Source organism: Staurois parvus, unplaced genomic scaffold (genome assembly GCF_062004578.1).
Source record: "Staurois parvus isolate SC_StPar_1 unplaced genomic scaffold, SC_StPar_1.0 ptg001065l, whole genome shotgun sequence".
Classification (NCBI taxonomy): domain Eukaryota; kingdom Metazoa; phylum Chordata; class Amphibia; order Anura; family Ranidae; genus Staurois; species Staurois parvus.
The window spans coordinates 993,084-1,009,101 of NW_028318861.1; positions in this window are offsets into that span (position 1 = coordinate 993,084).

Below are 16,018 nucleotides of genomic sequence, written 5' to 3' on the forward strand. Positions count from 1 at the left end.
GTACTCGGCAACGGTCCGTGAACCATGATGCATGGACATGAGCAGCTTGGCAGCAGAGACGGAGCGAGCAGGCACATCGAATACCCTACAGAAGGAGGCAACAAAACGGGCAAACCCGTGAATCACAGGGTTATCGTTCTCCCATAAGGGATTTGTCCAGGCCAAGGCCTTGTCCGAGAGCAGTAAGATTAGGAAGCCCACCTTTGACCTCTCAGTAGGAAAAGCGTGGGGTATCAACTCAAAATATATGCCCACTTGGTTAAGGAAACCCCGACACTGACTCGGCTCACCCCCAAAGTGCTGTGGAAGGGGGGCTGAACCAGTCAAACCTCTAGGCACCGCAGGTGCAGCAGCAGATGCAGAGGTAGGCGCAACAACCAGGGCAGCAGGGGGAGTGACCACAGGAGTGACAACCGGCCTAATTGCACCAGGAGCAAGGTGCGCTGTGTGTGTAAGCAGCGTCTGCAACGCCTGAGCGAACTGATCCAACAAGAGATCCTGCTGATCAAGTCTGGCAACTAACATAGGGAGCGAGGGCGTACCTGCACCGTCAGGATTCATGGCATTCGTGTAGTGTCAGGGAGCGAGGAGCCAGACACAAAAGGATGTGCAATTAAAGGTAGGTTTATTTACACAGAAACAAGGCAAGAGTCTATGCAAGTCCGACAGCAACAGCGAATGACTTGGTAGGACAGAAGTTCTCCTGCCGAGGTTGTCTTCCAGGATAATCAAGTCGAGAACCAGCGGGAATCGTAGCCAAAGCCGGGGTCAGAAGCCAGGAAGAGTGGTCGCCAGAGCTGGGGTCAGAAGCCAGGAGGAATGGTCTCCAGAGCCAGGGTCAGAAGCCAGGAGGAGTCTTTGCCAAAGCCGAGTCGGTATCCAGGAGAGCAATGAGTTAACTGAACAGGAGCTTGCTGCTGTGCAACAGACAGGACACAAATGCAATGGACAGCTACAAACAGCAGACTTAAATGTGAAAAGCCGCCACCTCCTGGGAGGAGCCGCAGAGGGCTGAAAGCATAAAGGATCCCACAATACTTTGCAGACACCTAAGATGGATGCCAGCACATGGAGCAGCACAAGCCCTGAGGAAAGGTAGGACCTTGACACCTAGTGAGGGATCAACCCCTTGTCAAGAAGTGCTTCTACCCAGGCTTTAAACCTCTTGCTTAAAACCTGCATATCAACTTGTGCCTTAAAGCAGCACTACCTAAGTTGAATACCACTGAAAGGGATAGTGCCTGTGTTTGCATAAATCCTTTTGAGGGACTTCCACCTGTTGCAACCAAGGAGATCTGAATTCTTGTAGCGCACCAAGTGGGCCCCAACAAGCATGCAGAAGATCTTCCACTGCAGTTAAAGGGACATTAGTCTTCCTAATTCAAGAACTCTTTCCTTATTCCAGGCTTGAACCTGGCTGTCAGCTTCTGAGGGCCCAAAGTGAGCTAGCCTTACTCTTTAATAGTTCTCCTTTGCTCACTGGGGACTTTTGGTTAAATTCTGAATTGCAGGACGTCCGAAACTGTCTGAGATTTTTGCTATATGTGTGTTGACCTTTGCTTAAAGTTACTAAGAGTGAAAACTGTTATTATTTTGCGCGCCTATACGTTTGTGCTGTTTTCCTGTGCTCATTTGCAACTTTAATATAAACAAAGTATCCATTCACTTTAACTGCTTCTGTGCCACCCCATAGCAGAAGTACTGCACGGGTGCACAAAATCACGTATATATACGTAACTTTGCAGGTCCGGGTAGGGGGTTCGCGGCCTGGACTGTCAATCACCAGTGGGTGATTCCCCGCCGGCACCCGGCGATCTACGAGGATTTCCAACGGGGGAGAGACCTGCATGTAAACAATACAGATCTCTCTCCTGTCAGCTCCTGCACACTACTTTGTATGGCTCTGCATAGCAGAGCCATACAAAGCAGTGTGCGTACAGTGAAGCACAAACACAGCCCATATAGTAAAACAGTACACAGCACACAGTTAACCCATTGATCACCCCATATGTTAACCCCTTCATGCCCAGTGCCATTAGTACAGTGTCAGTGCTTTTTATTAGCACTGATCACTGTATTGGTATCACTGAGGATGTGAGTGACACCAAGTCAATTCCCCCCAGTGTCAGAATGTCCCGCTATAAATTGCTGATCGCCGCCATTACTAGTAAAAAAAAAAAATTCCAGTATATACTGTATACCGCCATTTGTAAATGCTATACCTTTCACGTAAACCAATTAATTTACACGTATTGGGATTTTTTTTAGCAAAGATATGTAGCAGAATACATTTTGGCCTAAATGTATGACGAAATTTGATTTTTAAAATTTTTTTACTGGACATGTTTTATAGCACAAAGTCAAAAATAGTTTTAAAAAAAATGTTTGGTTTTTTTTTGTTTATAGCGCAAAAAAACACACAGGCGATCAAATATCACCAAAAGAAAGCTCTATTTGTGTAAAAATAAAGAACATAAATTTCATTTGGGTGCAGCGTTGCATGACCACGCAATTGTCAGTTAAAGTAACGCAGCGCTGTATTGCAAACAATGGCCGGTCAGGAAGGGGGGTAAATCCTCTGGAGGGCAAGTGGTTAACTTGTTTGTGAGTCTTTTTTTCTGGTAGCATTGAGAGAATTTATTCTGGCCAGAAGTGTACGGTGGTATCAGCAGGTGTTGGGCTGTCAGAGTGGGGTCAAGAGTGACAGGGAGCCCGAAAATAACTCAGCGACCCTTAAGGGGGTTATGCTACACCAGCATATATATTTTAGAAGCATTTTCAGGAGTTCCACATTAACACCCCCATACACTAGGACTACGGCCTCTGAAATACATTAGAAATCTCTTTAGCATGTATTGCAATATAAACAGATCTATGTATGTTCTTGGCTCATGAAATATCATAATAAATATCTTTAGAACACATCTAATGATAACATTTTCTTTGCAGTGATGAATAGCACGGAGCCTGTTGTCACAGATCTCACAACAGACCCATCAAGGGTGCAAGTCATATATTAAAGGAACTCTGTCATTATGACGACACTGGGGAATTCCAAACAATTCCAGCCCTGTAATCCTGTAAGACAACAGCTGTGGGTTTGTGTCCTTTCCATAGAGCTGACCCTGATGTCCAGCATTGCACAGTGCTGTCTATGTGCTGGCAGCAACAATCGGCCAGATCAACTTTCATCTAGTAGTGACAACAGAGACGCTTCTAGAGTTTCACCAGGATCCCCCACTCCGCACACTTTGCTCTTGCCCATTTTCCATGCTACAGGGAATCATTTCTCAGGAGAATTATTATTATTATTGTTATACAGGATTTATAGAGTGCTAACAGCATTACAAAAATGTGGTAATATTTTTGAAAAAAAAAAAAGATCTCGTCGGGGCCATTGCAAAAGACTATCACAGACCCTCACAGTCTCTGTCTACTCACTTCACAAATTGTTTATTATTTTTTTAATCTTTTTTTTTATTTTAACCACTTGCCTACAGGGCACTTATACCCCCTTCCTGCCCAGTCCAATTTTCAGCTTTCAACGCTGTCACACTTTGAATGACAATTGCACTGTCATGCAACACTGTAAATTTTTATATTTTTTTGAGACAGATAGACCTTTCTTTTGGTGGTATTTAATCACCTCTGGGTTTTTTATTTTTTGCTAAACAAACCAAAAACAACTGAAAATTTTGGAAAAAAAACATTTTTTTCTTAGTTGTTGTTATAAAATTTTGTAAATAAGTGATTTTTATCCTTCACTGATGTGCGCTAATGAGGCTGCAGTGATGGGCACTGATAGGCTGCACTGATGGACACTGATAGGTGGCACTGATGGGCACTGATGAGGAGGCACTGGTAGGTGGCACTGATGGGCATTGACAGGCATCACTGATGGACACTGAAAGGCAGCACTCATATATGGCACTGATAGGTGGCACTGATAGGCGGCACTGGCTGGCACTGATAGGCGGTATGGATAGGCAGCACTGATGGGCACTGATAGGTGGCACTGATGCCCACTGATAGGTGGCACTGACTGGCACTGTTAGGCAGCACTGACTAGCACTGATAGGTGGCACTGACTGGCATTGATAGGTGACACTGACTGGCACTGATAGGTGACACTGAAAGACAGCTCAGATGGGCACTGATATGTGGCATTGATGTGCACTGGTAGGCACTGATAAGTGGCATTGATGTGACACTGATGGGCACTGGCAGGTGTTATTGATGAGCACTGACAGCTGGCATTGATGGACACTGACAGGTGTCACTGCTGGGGCTACACTGATCATCAGGGCACACTGATCATCAGTGCCCTGATGATCAGTGCCCATGTCCCCTCTGAGGAATGCCAATTACTAGCTCTCCACTCCTCACGAGCTGTCAGCGTGACAGCTCACGAGGAGAGGAATGCCGATAACCGGCATTTCCCTATTTACATGCGATCAGCTGTGATTGGACACAGCTTATCACATGACTGAGCTGACATCTTCGGCTCTTTTCGTTGATCGGTGATCCGCTGTGTCCATGGGATCCGCTGTGTCCGCGCGCATGCGCGGTTAGAGTGGGAGGTTGTCATATGAGAATGTCACTTGCTTGGCATCGCCGTCATTCACAGAACAGAATTTTTTCAATACAAGGTGTTCTCTGATTGGACAAGATGAACATCATAACATCACTGTCCTGCCTCTCCACCTTGTCCAATCAGAGAACACTTTGTATTCATTCAAAAAATTGTGAATGGCTGTAGTGCCTCCTGTAATCCTTGTCATAGCAGGTGTCAAACTGGAAGAGGGAAAGGCAGCACATTCAGGGAAAAAAAGCTGGCATAGAAAGCTCAAATTCTACCAGATTATAGCTATGGGTGTAGGTGACCCTGTTGGCACCACCACAAAAGACAGTTGTTCAGTTGACTTCTGTCAAAAGAGCGAACAGTGCCAATATCCAATCAGATGCAGCCACTATTCTAACAGCTGCAAGTCTCGGCAGGGGAGATTTCACGATGGAGAAATCTGTTTGAAAAAAATAGTTTTTACTTAACATTTTTTTTCCATCACATAGGGGACACAAAGTCCCCTATGTGATGATTTTTAGGTGACAGGTTCTCTTTAATGAGACATGCAGGGTCTAAAAGACCCTGGATGTCTCCCCTGGGCTGCACTGGATGTATTGCAATGCAGATCGCATTGCAATATGTTCCTCCCCGGCTATTCTAGTCTGGATAATGGACAGCAGTGACCCAGAGGTGACACCATACACGTCGCTTTCTGGGTCACAGCAAAAGGGGAAGAGAGTAGACATGTTTCCACTCTCCTCTCTCCCCTCCACTTGCTGGCACCCACCATGTCGGCCCCTCGCAGACAGGCAAGTGAAGCCCAGAATACATAGCGGGAGCTCACGCATGGGGAGGCACGTTCCCGGGGGCTGTGGAAGCAGTCTGGGCAGTGCAGCCGACTGACTGCTTCCACCTGACAGGCAGGTATCTGCATGTCAGTTTTAGACACAATCCCGGTGGATGCAGCCACTGGATTGTGTGTAAAATCCGCCGCTGTTAGGTCTGTATGATATACAGACCTGGCAGCGAAAGGGTTATGGCTCCACTGTACTGTAACACTGTGCTATGCGCAGCCATCCAAAGCAGTGTGCTCGAGCTGACAGGGAGGAGGACTGTTAGTAAACAAAACAGTCCTTCTCCCCGTCGGAGATGCTCGGTAATCACCAGGTGCCGATGGGTTATCACCAGCCAGGACCCGGTGATTGACAGCCTCGGCCACAAACGCGCCCCCTACCCAGAAATGCAAAATCACGTATATATGTATGTGATGTTGCGCACCCCTGCCACCCTGTAGCAGTATATCTGCTATAGGGCGGCGGGAAAGCGGTTAATTGAACAAGCTGAGGTTAGAAGTTGATTGCTTTCTATGCTGAAGTGAGCCTGATTTTGCACTCTCCAGCTTTGGTAAATAAACCCCAGGCTGTAAATGGACATCAACCTCTCACTAAGTTCATGTGAAGCCCCACCACTTCCGGTGCTGAAATTCAGCTGTCAAATACAAGAACCTCTACTGCCCAAGTTATGGCATTTGCTGTACACAATGTAGGTTCAGGCAGTTGACAAGTAGCCATTTTCAGAATCTAGGGACCCCTGACACCCTGAAATTCCAGCTATGCTTCTGTAAGTTTGCAATTTCTTCAGAAATTTCCATCCATGATACTCAACATGTGTAGCAGCAATCAGTATCTTGCATTGAGAGACAGATTCAGAAGCAATTTTTCAGACAAACATTTCTGTGGATTACACCTACAGTTTTCTAATGGGAAAATAAAAGAACCCTAATAATCCCTTCCCTACAGATGATATTGTGTAACTGAGGCCACACTCATACATTTTCTATTGTTAAACAACATTATTAATTGTAAGGATAAAAAAAATGTGAATAGTATAGTATAATACAATGCATACAAAACCACAAACATCTAAGTGTACTTTGGCCAACCACATAATAATTGACTAGCCATATAGAGCTCTTTATGCACTTATTTTTATAGATGCAATGTTTGGAAGAAAGGATGGCACAACATATATTGTAAAAGGAAAAGCACACATACATCACTCATAAACAGGTCACACAGCCTGATAATTGCTATGTATCCTCAATGGAACTATGTTACCAGTGCACTGTTATTATGTTAGGCCTAGTTGAAGGCTCTCATATTACAAATTTTATGTTTACGGCTGTGCCATATGTGAAGGGTTTCACTCATTATTTATGACAATCGTTGTTCTTGGAAATGTCTGTTCTACTCAATGGGATCTAGGGCCCTCTGGGAATCTAGTTACCATCCCCTGGACTTCATATCGACAAGCCATATGGCTTTTAAAGAAAAAGTAAATAAATGCCATCCTTTAGCAGGTTTGGGAGCTGTGTCCCTCCCTGCTAATGTCTTCTCCTGGAATATGATTTTAAACACTTTTTACAGTTTTAGTATCATTACTCTCCCTTTAAATTGGTATATTTTTTCTTACTAAGAGTTCATGTACACTGCAGCTGATAAACTGACGTTCAGGAGCTTTTCTGCATTTTTTCAGCAGCCCCTGAACTCTCCCTAATGTTTTCCTATGTGTTCATGTACACTATGTCATTTACAGTCGTTTACAGGCAGTCGTTTATTTTGAATGCACCAAACATGCAATCAGGAGTAGATTTTATCAGCGTTTCAAACGGCAAATGCTTGTAAATGCGTGTAAACGCGTATAAACGCTGCTAACCGCGTTTATAAGCATTTGCGTTTAGAAGCGTTTTTTAACTGTTCCATATCCAAATGCTGTCCAGAGCCTTTTTTCATCAACAGAAATGCATGCAAATTTTTTTCTCTCAATCTGGTCAGAACCGATTGTTGAATCATCCATTTTAACTTAAATAAACGAAAAAAAATTTCTAATGAAATTCTACAGGTAGGACAGGCTTTAGGATACTGTATATACAGTCATGGCCAAAAATATTGGCACCCCTGAATTTCTGTCAGATAATGCACCACTTCGCCCAAAAAATTGTTGCAGTTACAAATGTTTAGGCATTCTAGTGTTTATTTCTTTTGTTTGTATTGTTATGACATAAAAATGTTGAGTAACAAAAAGCCAAATCTGACACATTCCACGCAAAACTCCAAAAAAGGACTGGACAAAATTATTGACGCCTTCGTAAAATTGTAAGAAATAATTGCATTCCAAGCTTGTGATGCTCCTGTAATTTGTAATTAAACTCACATGTATTAATTAACAGGTGCTGACAATATAGAAATCCCACCGGCAACCAGTTGAAATGGTGAATATTGACTCAACCTTTCTGTTGTGTGTGTCTCTGTGTGCCACATGGAGCATGGAGAAGAGAAAGAGCAGCAAAAATTATCTTAGCATATGAGAACAAAAATTGTGGAAAAGCATGGACAATCTCAAGGTTACAAGTATATCTCCAGAGATCTTAATGTTCCTGTGTCCACTGTGCACAACTTTGTCAAGAGGTTTACAGCCCATGGCACTGTAGCTAATCTGCCTGGACGTGGACAAAAAAGAAAAATTGATCAAAGATTACAACAAAGGATTGTTCGAATGATAGCTAACGAACCTCGATCAACTTCCAGACAAATTCAAGCTGACCTTCAGGCACAAGGTACAACTGTGTCAGCTCGCACTATACATCGCCAACTGGATGAAAAGGGATGCTATAGGAGATCCAGGAGGACCCCACTGCTAACACAGAAACATAAAAAAGCCAGATTGCAGTTTGCCAAAACGTACATGAGGAAGCAAAATCCTTTTAGGAGAATGTGCTGTGGCAGCTTTATGGTAAAGCCCATCATCCTACTGTTTTCAGAAAAAGCAATGAGCTCTTTAAAGAAAATAATACAGTCCCAACAGTGAAACATGGTGGAACTTCACTAATGTTTTGGGGTTGCTTTGCTGCTGCAGCCACTGGATGTCCTGACCATGTGCGTGGCATTATGAAATCCAAAGACTTCCAAAGAATTTTGGCATGCAAAGTAGGGCCTAGTGTTAGAAAGTTGGGTCTCCGTCAGAAGTCATGGGTCTTACAGCAGGACAATGACCCAAAGCACACGTCAAAAAGCACCCAGAACTGGTTTCAGACAAAGAGCTGTAGAGTACTGAACTGAGTCCAGATCTCAATCCCATAGAGCACCTGTGGCAAGATCTCAAAACAGCAGTTGGGAAAAGGAACCCTTTCACTCTGAGAGACCTGGAGCAGTTGGTGAAAGAAGAGTGGTCCAAAATTCCAGTGAAGAGGTGTAAGAAACTTATTGCTGGTTACAGGACGCAATTGATTTCAGTTATTTTTTCCAAGGGGTGTGCTACCAAATAATACATTTAGAGTGCCAATAATTTTGTCCTGTCCATTTTTGAGGGTTTTGCATGGAATGTGTCAGATTTGGCTTTTTGTTTCTTCATTTTTCGTGTCATACCAATACAAACAAAAGAAATAAACATGAGAAAGCCTAAATATTTGTAACTGCAACAATTTTCTGGGCAAAGTGGTACATTATCTGACAGAAAAGCAGGGGTGCCAATATTTGTGGCCATGCCTGTACATAAGTCTGCCTACAACCTTTGACGTAACACAAAACAAAGCAGGTATTAATTACAAGGCATCCCATGTGAAAAGTGTCATCTGAGCCTTCTACTCTTCCTGTTAATAAGGAGACCTCACCTCTTGTATTTAAAACCGGGGTCATTCATTATAGTTTCATATTTGCTTAATGGACATGTTTCCCCTCTACAATCATTAGAGGAAAGCTTCATCTCTACAAATTTCTTTATAGGATTTCCCTACAGAATGTAAACTAGATACCTTTTTTGCATACAGAATTGTATCCAGCACAAGTAAATAAACAAAGACTCCTGACTGTCATTTAAATAGACTGTCACATTTTTGGGGGTCTGTATCCTGTCCCAAATTCTTACTAAAATGTTCCTTTTTTAGCACTGCTGTTGAGATTTATATATATACATGTACTATTTAAATACCAAAGTTCATTATACTGAATTAAAGTTTTCATCTATACTTCAGATGGCTGCATTGGCTATTTCTGAAAATGAATATAATGGAAAGGTTGTGGAAAGAGCACAATGAATCAGAGGATGACACTGATGTGTCCATGCCAATGAGGCTCATTGCATTATTTAGGGCCACCTGACACTGGAAAAAAGGAGCAAGAGAACCCTGAGTGGTCACAGGACTAGCTTAAAGTAGAACTAATGGCAGAACATTTTTCATTTTAGATTAATGCAGGGTTAAAACCCCTGTCTTTTTTGCCATCTGTGTACCATTGGGTAGATTTCCCTTCACTTACAGTCCAAGTGAGTGAATCCTTGGTTGTCACCAGGGTCACCAGAACTAGTGTCTGCATTGGAAGACTTTCCATCTAGCACTTACCCAGGGACAGGGATTTTTTTACATTTTCACTTTCAATGATAATGGTAAACAGGTCAAATAGAGAGGGTGAATCTCCCTAATGGGGGCACATACAGCAATAGAATCCTAACATGTTCTAATCCCTCTCCAGTTTATCCCAAACTGAAAAAAGCTGCACCTTTATGCTTTAACCACCTCAACCTTTTTTTTTTTTTTTTCATTTTCTTACACACTTGTAAAAATCTGCATTTTTGGCCATAAAATTACTCAAACCCCCAGAATATTATATATTTTCTGAAAACAGAGACCCTGTAGAATAAACATATTATAGTTGCAATTTTCTATGTTGCGAGATAATTGTGCAACTGCAAACGCAAATTTTCAGGAGAAAATATAATAAAAAGAATTTTAGTACAAACACACACAATATAATTCCCAATTTATTGGTAAAATATAAAGGATGGCGTTTGCATCAAGTAAACAGATACCAAATATGCCAAGCTTTAACATTTTTAAAATTATGTGTGCCTGTGATATCGCAAAATACTATGGTGCCCAAAGATCTCCATAGGTGTTGCTTTAACCACTTGCCCTCCTGAGGATTTACCCCCCTTCCTGACCAGGCCTCTTTTTGCTACTCAGCGCTGCACTAATTCAACTGATAATTGCGCGGTCATGCAATGCTGCACCCAAACAAAATTTACGTACTTTTTTCACACAAATAGAACTTTCTTTTGGTGGTATTTGATCACCTGTGCGCTTTTTATTTTTCACGCTATAAACAAAAAAAGACCCAAAATTTTGAAGAAAAACTATATTTTTTTACTTTCAGCTATACAAAATATATAGTAAACTCAAAGTTAGTTATAAATTTAGGCCAAAATGTATTTTGATAAAAAAAATCCCAATAAGTGTATATTGATTGCTTTGTGTGAAAGTTATAGCGTCTACAAACTATGGTAGAGATACTGCAATTTACGCCATTTTTTTGCTATACAGCGCTGCGCTAATTTAACGGGCAATGCGGTACATAAATGAAATTTATGCCCTTTTTTTCCCACAAATTGAGCTTTCTTTTGGTGGTAGTTGATCACCTGTGCACTTTTTATTTTTGGCGCTATAACCAGAAAAAGTTTTGAAGAAAAAAAAATTTTTGGGAAAAAAACAATATTTTCTCATTTCGGTCATAAAAAATATCCAAAAAAACTAAAACTTCGTCATAAATGTAGGCCAAAATGTATTCTGCTACATGTTTTTGGTTAAAAAAATCCCAGTAAGTGTATATTGATTGCTTTGTGTGAAAGTTATAGTGTCTACAAACTATGGTATAGATAATGGAATTTACACAGCTTTTACTTTCTGACTGCCCATTTCTTGAGGTGCTAAAATACCAGGATAGTACAAACACCCTCAAATAACCCCTTTTCGGAAAGTAGACACCCTAAGCTATCTGCTGAGAGGCATATTGAGTCCATGGAAGATTTATTTTTTTTCCACAAGTTTCTGGAACGTGACAAAAACGTTTTTTTTTTTTACACGAAGTTGTCATTTAAATGATTTATTTCTCGCACAAGCCATGGGTATATGTGAAATTACACCCCAAAATACATTCTGCTACTTCTACCGAGTATGGGGATACCACGTGTGTGAGACTTTTTGGGAGCCTAGCCACATACATGAGCCTGAAATCCAATGACCACTTTGAAAGCCTGAAGGTGCGTAACTTCCTCATTACACTTCCTCATTAACTATCACAGTTTTGAAGGCCCTGACATGCCAGGATAGCACCAAACCCCCCCCCCCCCCCAAATGACCCCTTTCTGGAAAGTAGACACCCTAAGTGATTTAAAAGAGGCATGGTGAGTATTTTTCAGATCTCATTTTTTCTCACAAGGTTTTGAAATATAAAAAAAAATAGAAAAAATGTTTTTGTTTTTTTCTTCATTTTCCAAAAACCTGTGGTAACAAATGAGATCTGCAAAACACTTACCGTCCTTTTTATCAAATTCCTTGGGGTGTCTACATTACAAAAAGGGGTCATTTGGGGGGTTACGTGCTATCCTGGCATTTCAGGGCCTCCGAAACTGTGATAGGTAGTCTGGAAGTGTAATGAGGAAATAAAGCCCTTTAAAAGCCTGAAGGCTGGATTTTGGGGTCCTGTGCTTGGCTAGACTGCCAAAACGTCTCTCACATGTGGTACCCCCATACTCGGGAGAAGTAGCAGAATGTATTTTGGGGAATAATTCCACATATACCCATGGCATGTGTGAGCAGTTAATCATTTAAGTGACAACTGCGTGTAAAAAAAAAATGTTTTTTTTTTGTCATTTTCCAAAAACTTGTAGTAAAAAAATAAATTCTTTTATTGATTCAACATGCCTCTCAGCAAATAGTTTGTGGGGTCTACTTTCCAAAAAGGGGTCGTTTTGGGGGGTGGGGGCATTGTATGCCCAGCATTAGAAGTTTATGCCACACATCACTCACTCTTCTAACCACCTGAAGACCAAGCCTTTTCTGACACTTTTTCTTCACATGCAAAAAATCAGTATTTTTTGCTAGGAAATTAATTTAAACCCCCAAACAGTATATTTTTTTTTAAAGCAGACACCCTAGTGAATATAATGGTGGGTACTGCAATTTTTTATGGCACAGAGTACTCGCGCAGCAATTTTTCAAATGCAAATTATTTTAACAAATACACTTTTTTTACTTTTAATGCACAAAAACACAATATATTGGCCAATTATTTGGTAAAATGTAAAAGATAATGGTATGCTGAGTAAATAGATACCAAACATGACACGATTTAAAACTGCGCATGCTCCGTGCAATGGGAACAAACTGCAAACATTTTTAATATCCATAGGCAACGCTTTAAAAGCCTTTAAAAGATACCATTTTAGATTTACAGAGGAGGTCTAGTGTTAGAATTACTGCCCTTGATCTGACGTTCACGGCAATACCTCACATGCATGGTGCAACCGCTGTTTACATACTAACACTGGGTCAAGGCTTGTGCACACAGGTGTGCGCGCATAGGAGGGGCCATTTTTTTTTTTTAAGTTATTTTGATTTTTTTAAATTATTTTTACATTGTACCTTTCATTTTTTTTTTATCACTTTTAATGCTATAACAGGGAATGCAAATATCCCCTATAACTTCAATGGGCATATATTCTTTTTTGAGAAATCTGGGGTCTATTAGACTCTGGATATCTCCTCTGCCCTTACATTATCTAATCAAACCAAAATCGGTGTGATCAGATGCTTTCCCAATTTACAAATGGCGCTGTTTGTATCCTGCGAAACTGAAGTGATGAAATGCTTGTAGCTTCCGATTTCTTAGACTATAGAGATGATTGGCACCATTCTGGCCTCCAATCAGCTCTATGGTCAGCTGGCAGAAACACCGTCTGCATTCTCAGGTTCCCCCGATGGCACGAGACTGCCCGAGAAGGCCGTGGAAGGCAGCGGGGGAGGGGGGGGGGGCATCATCTCCCGCTGCTTGTAAAAGCAATCCTGCAGCTAATTAGCCACTACGATTGCTTTTGCATGAAAGCTGATTGCTGGCTGAAAAAACGATGCCAGGATGATGCCTGCAGCTGTAGGCATCATCCTGGTATAACCATTCAAAGTCCAGTGATGTACAGTACGTCGCTGGTCCTTGTTGGGTATATATACTATGTTCTTTTTTTTTTGTATGCAGCCTGTGGACTGAATGAAAAAATGAGAATACATTTCTGCCAGAAAAAGTGTGTGGTATGCCCACCATTAGAATATACCACCCTGCTTCCACCCACTTCTAATGGTGGGCACATATTAGGTCACACTTTGCCACAAGCGCCAGTTCCAAGATTGAACAAATGTCTAAATAGTGGCACGCTTGAATAAAATTTGTCCACGTATAAGTGTTACCCCATATGGAAAAAGATGACACCAAGTCTCAACCTATCTTGCCACTGCTCCTCATGTAGTCTGGGCATCGGGGGAGCTCCACGTGACTAGCTTTTCCCTCGTAAATTCAAAACTTATATGTATAGCCTGTTGCCCTCTCACAGGTCTTATACATCTTGACCCCATATTTGGTACGCTTGCAGGGGAGAAATTGTTTGAATTCAAGGCGGCCAGAAAAATTAATGAGGGACTCATCAACGCAGATTTTTTGCTGGGGATTATAGACATCTGCAAATTTTTGGTTAAGGTGATTTACGAGGGGCTGAAAATTCAGGGTCACCCCGAGGACGACAGAGTGTATTGTTCTTGAAATGCATAAAACACATTATACTCTCATATCTATGCCTGGCCATGGCAGCAGAGAACACGGGCATATGATGAATCGGGTCTGTGGACCAATACAACCGCAATTCATTCATTTTAGTAATGCCCATGTTGAGGGTTAGGCCCAAACAAAATTTAAATTCGTTAACTGTAATGGGTTTCCATGCGAATGGTCTGGCAAGGTTTGAATTTGGGTTGGCAGCGATAAATTGTTGTGCGTATACATTGCTTTGATCCACAATCGATGCATACAGATCTTCTGTGAAAAACAGCTCCAAAAAATCAAGGGGAGTAGTTGAATTTGCTGTTTCCACCTGAATTCCAGGTTGGGCAGTGAATGGGGGAAGTACGAGTGCTACAGAATTTGTGGGCTACCAATCGGGATTTGCAAGCACATCCGGAAGGATACTAGAGGCTCTACAGGCCTGTGTGTGAATTCTTGGTGGCTGCGGGACACTACTTGTGCTCTCCACAGCACCAGCTTGTACTGTACTTATGGGACTCACCACGTCACCAAGTGATACTGCAGTGCTGGTATGTGAAAGACCAGGATGTACTAGGCCGCTGGTGCTCGCCAGTTCGCCAAAAGGTAGAGCGGCTCTAGTACTGGCACTCTGCTGCATATGAGAGTCATCAAAATTTACCGGCAAGTGCTAACAGAGATCAGGCCTGATTCTGCCAACACTGTGGTTTTGTGTGCAAAGTATCAAGTGACAGTGACCTACTGACACTGCACTTGCTGGGGGAGAAGGGGGGGCAAGCGTAGGGGCTAACCACAGGTGCTGGCAGGTGCCAGGGTTGATCCCCCTAATGCTTTGTTTTTGGGGGCACTATACTAATGTGAACGCTGGTATAGTGCTGATCTGATCAAAGATATTGATCCGTTCAGACAGCGTGTTCCTGGCAATCAAGGGGTTAAATGTGATTACTAGTGTACTGACGGGCAACCTGACGCTGTCTGGGAGGGGCGTGAAAACCACAGGAGTGTGAATCACACATATATATATGTGTGTGTGTGATTTCGCACACCCGTGCCGCCCTGTAGCAGTATTTCTGCTATAGGGCAGTCAGGAAGCAGTTAAAGAAGTGGTTTGCATTACGACGCTGCGTTGCTTTAACTGGCAATTGTGCGGTCATGCAACGCTGCACCCAAATGAAATTTACAACTTTTTTTCCCAGGAATTGGTATTTGATCATCCGTTTGGTTTTTATTTTTTGCGCTATAAAAAAAAAGACCGACAATTTTGAGAAAAAAACGAAATTTTTGACTTTTTGCTATTAAACATGTCCAGTAAAAAAAATATTAAAAATCAAATTTCATCATAAATATAGGCCAAAATATATTCTGCTCTGTGTCTTTGCTAAAAAAAAAAAATCCCAATACATGTAAATTAATTGGTTTGCATAAAAATTATAGTGTTTACAAATGGCAGTATAGATACTGGAATTTTTTTTTATACTAATAATAGCAGCAATCAGCAACTTATGGTGACAATCAGCGACTTATAGCGGGACTGCGGCGGGCATTCTGACACTGGGGGGAACTGACTTGGTGTCACTGACATCCCCAGTGACACCAATACAGTGATCAGTGCTAAAAAAAAAAGTACGGACACTGTACTAATGGCACTGGGCAAGAAGGAGTTAACAATGAGGGGCGATCAAAGGATTAACTGTGTGATGGGAGTGTTTTACTAGGGGGCGGGGGTGTGTGCTTCACTGTAAGCACACTGATCGGGATGGCTCTACTCAACCATCCAGAGCAGTGTGCCCAAGTTGACAGGGAGGAGGGCTGTTGGTAA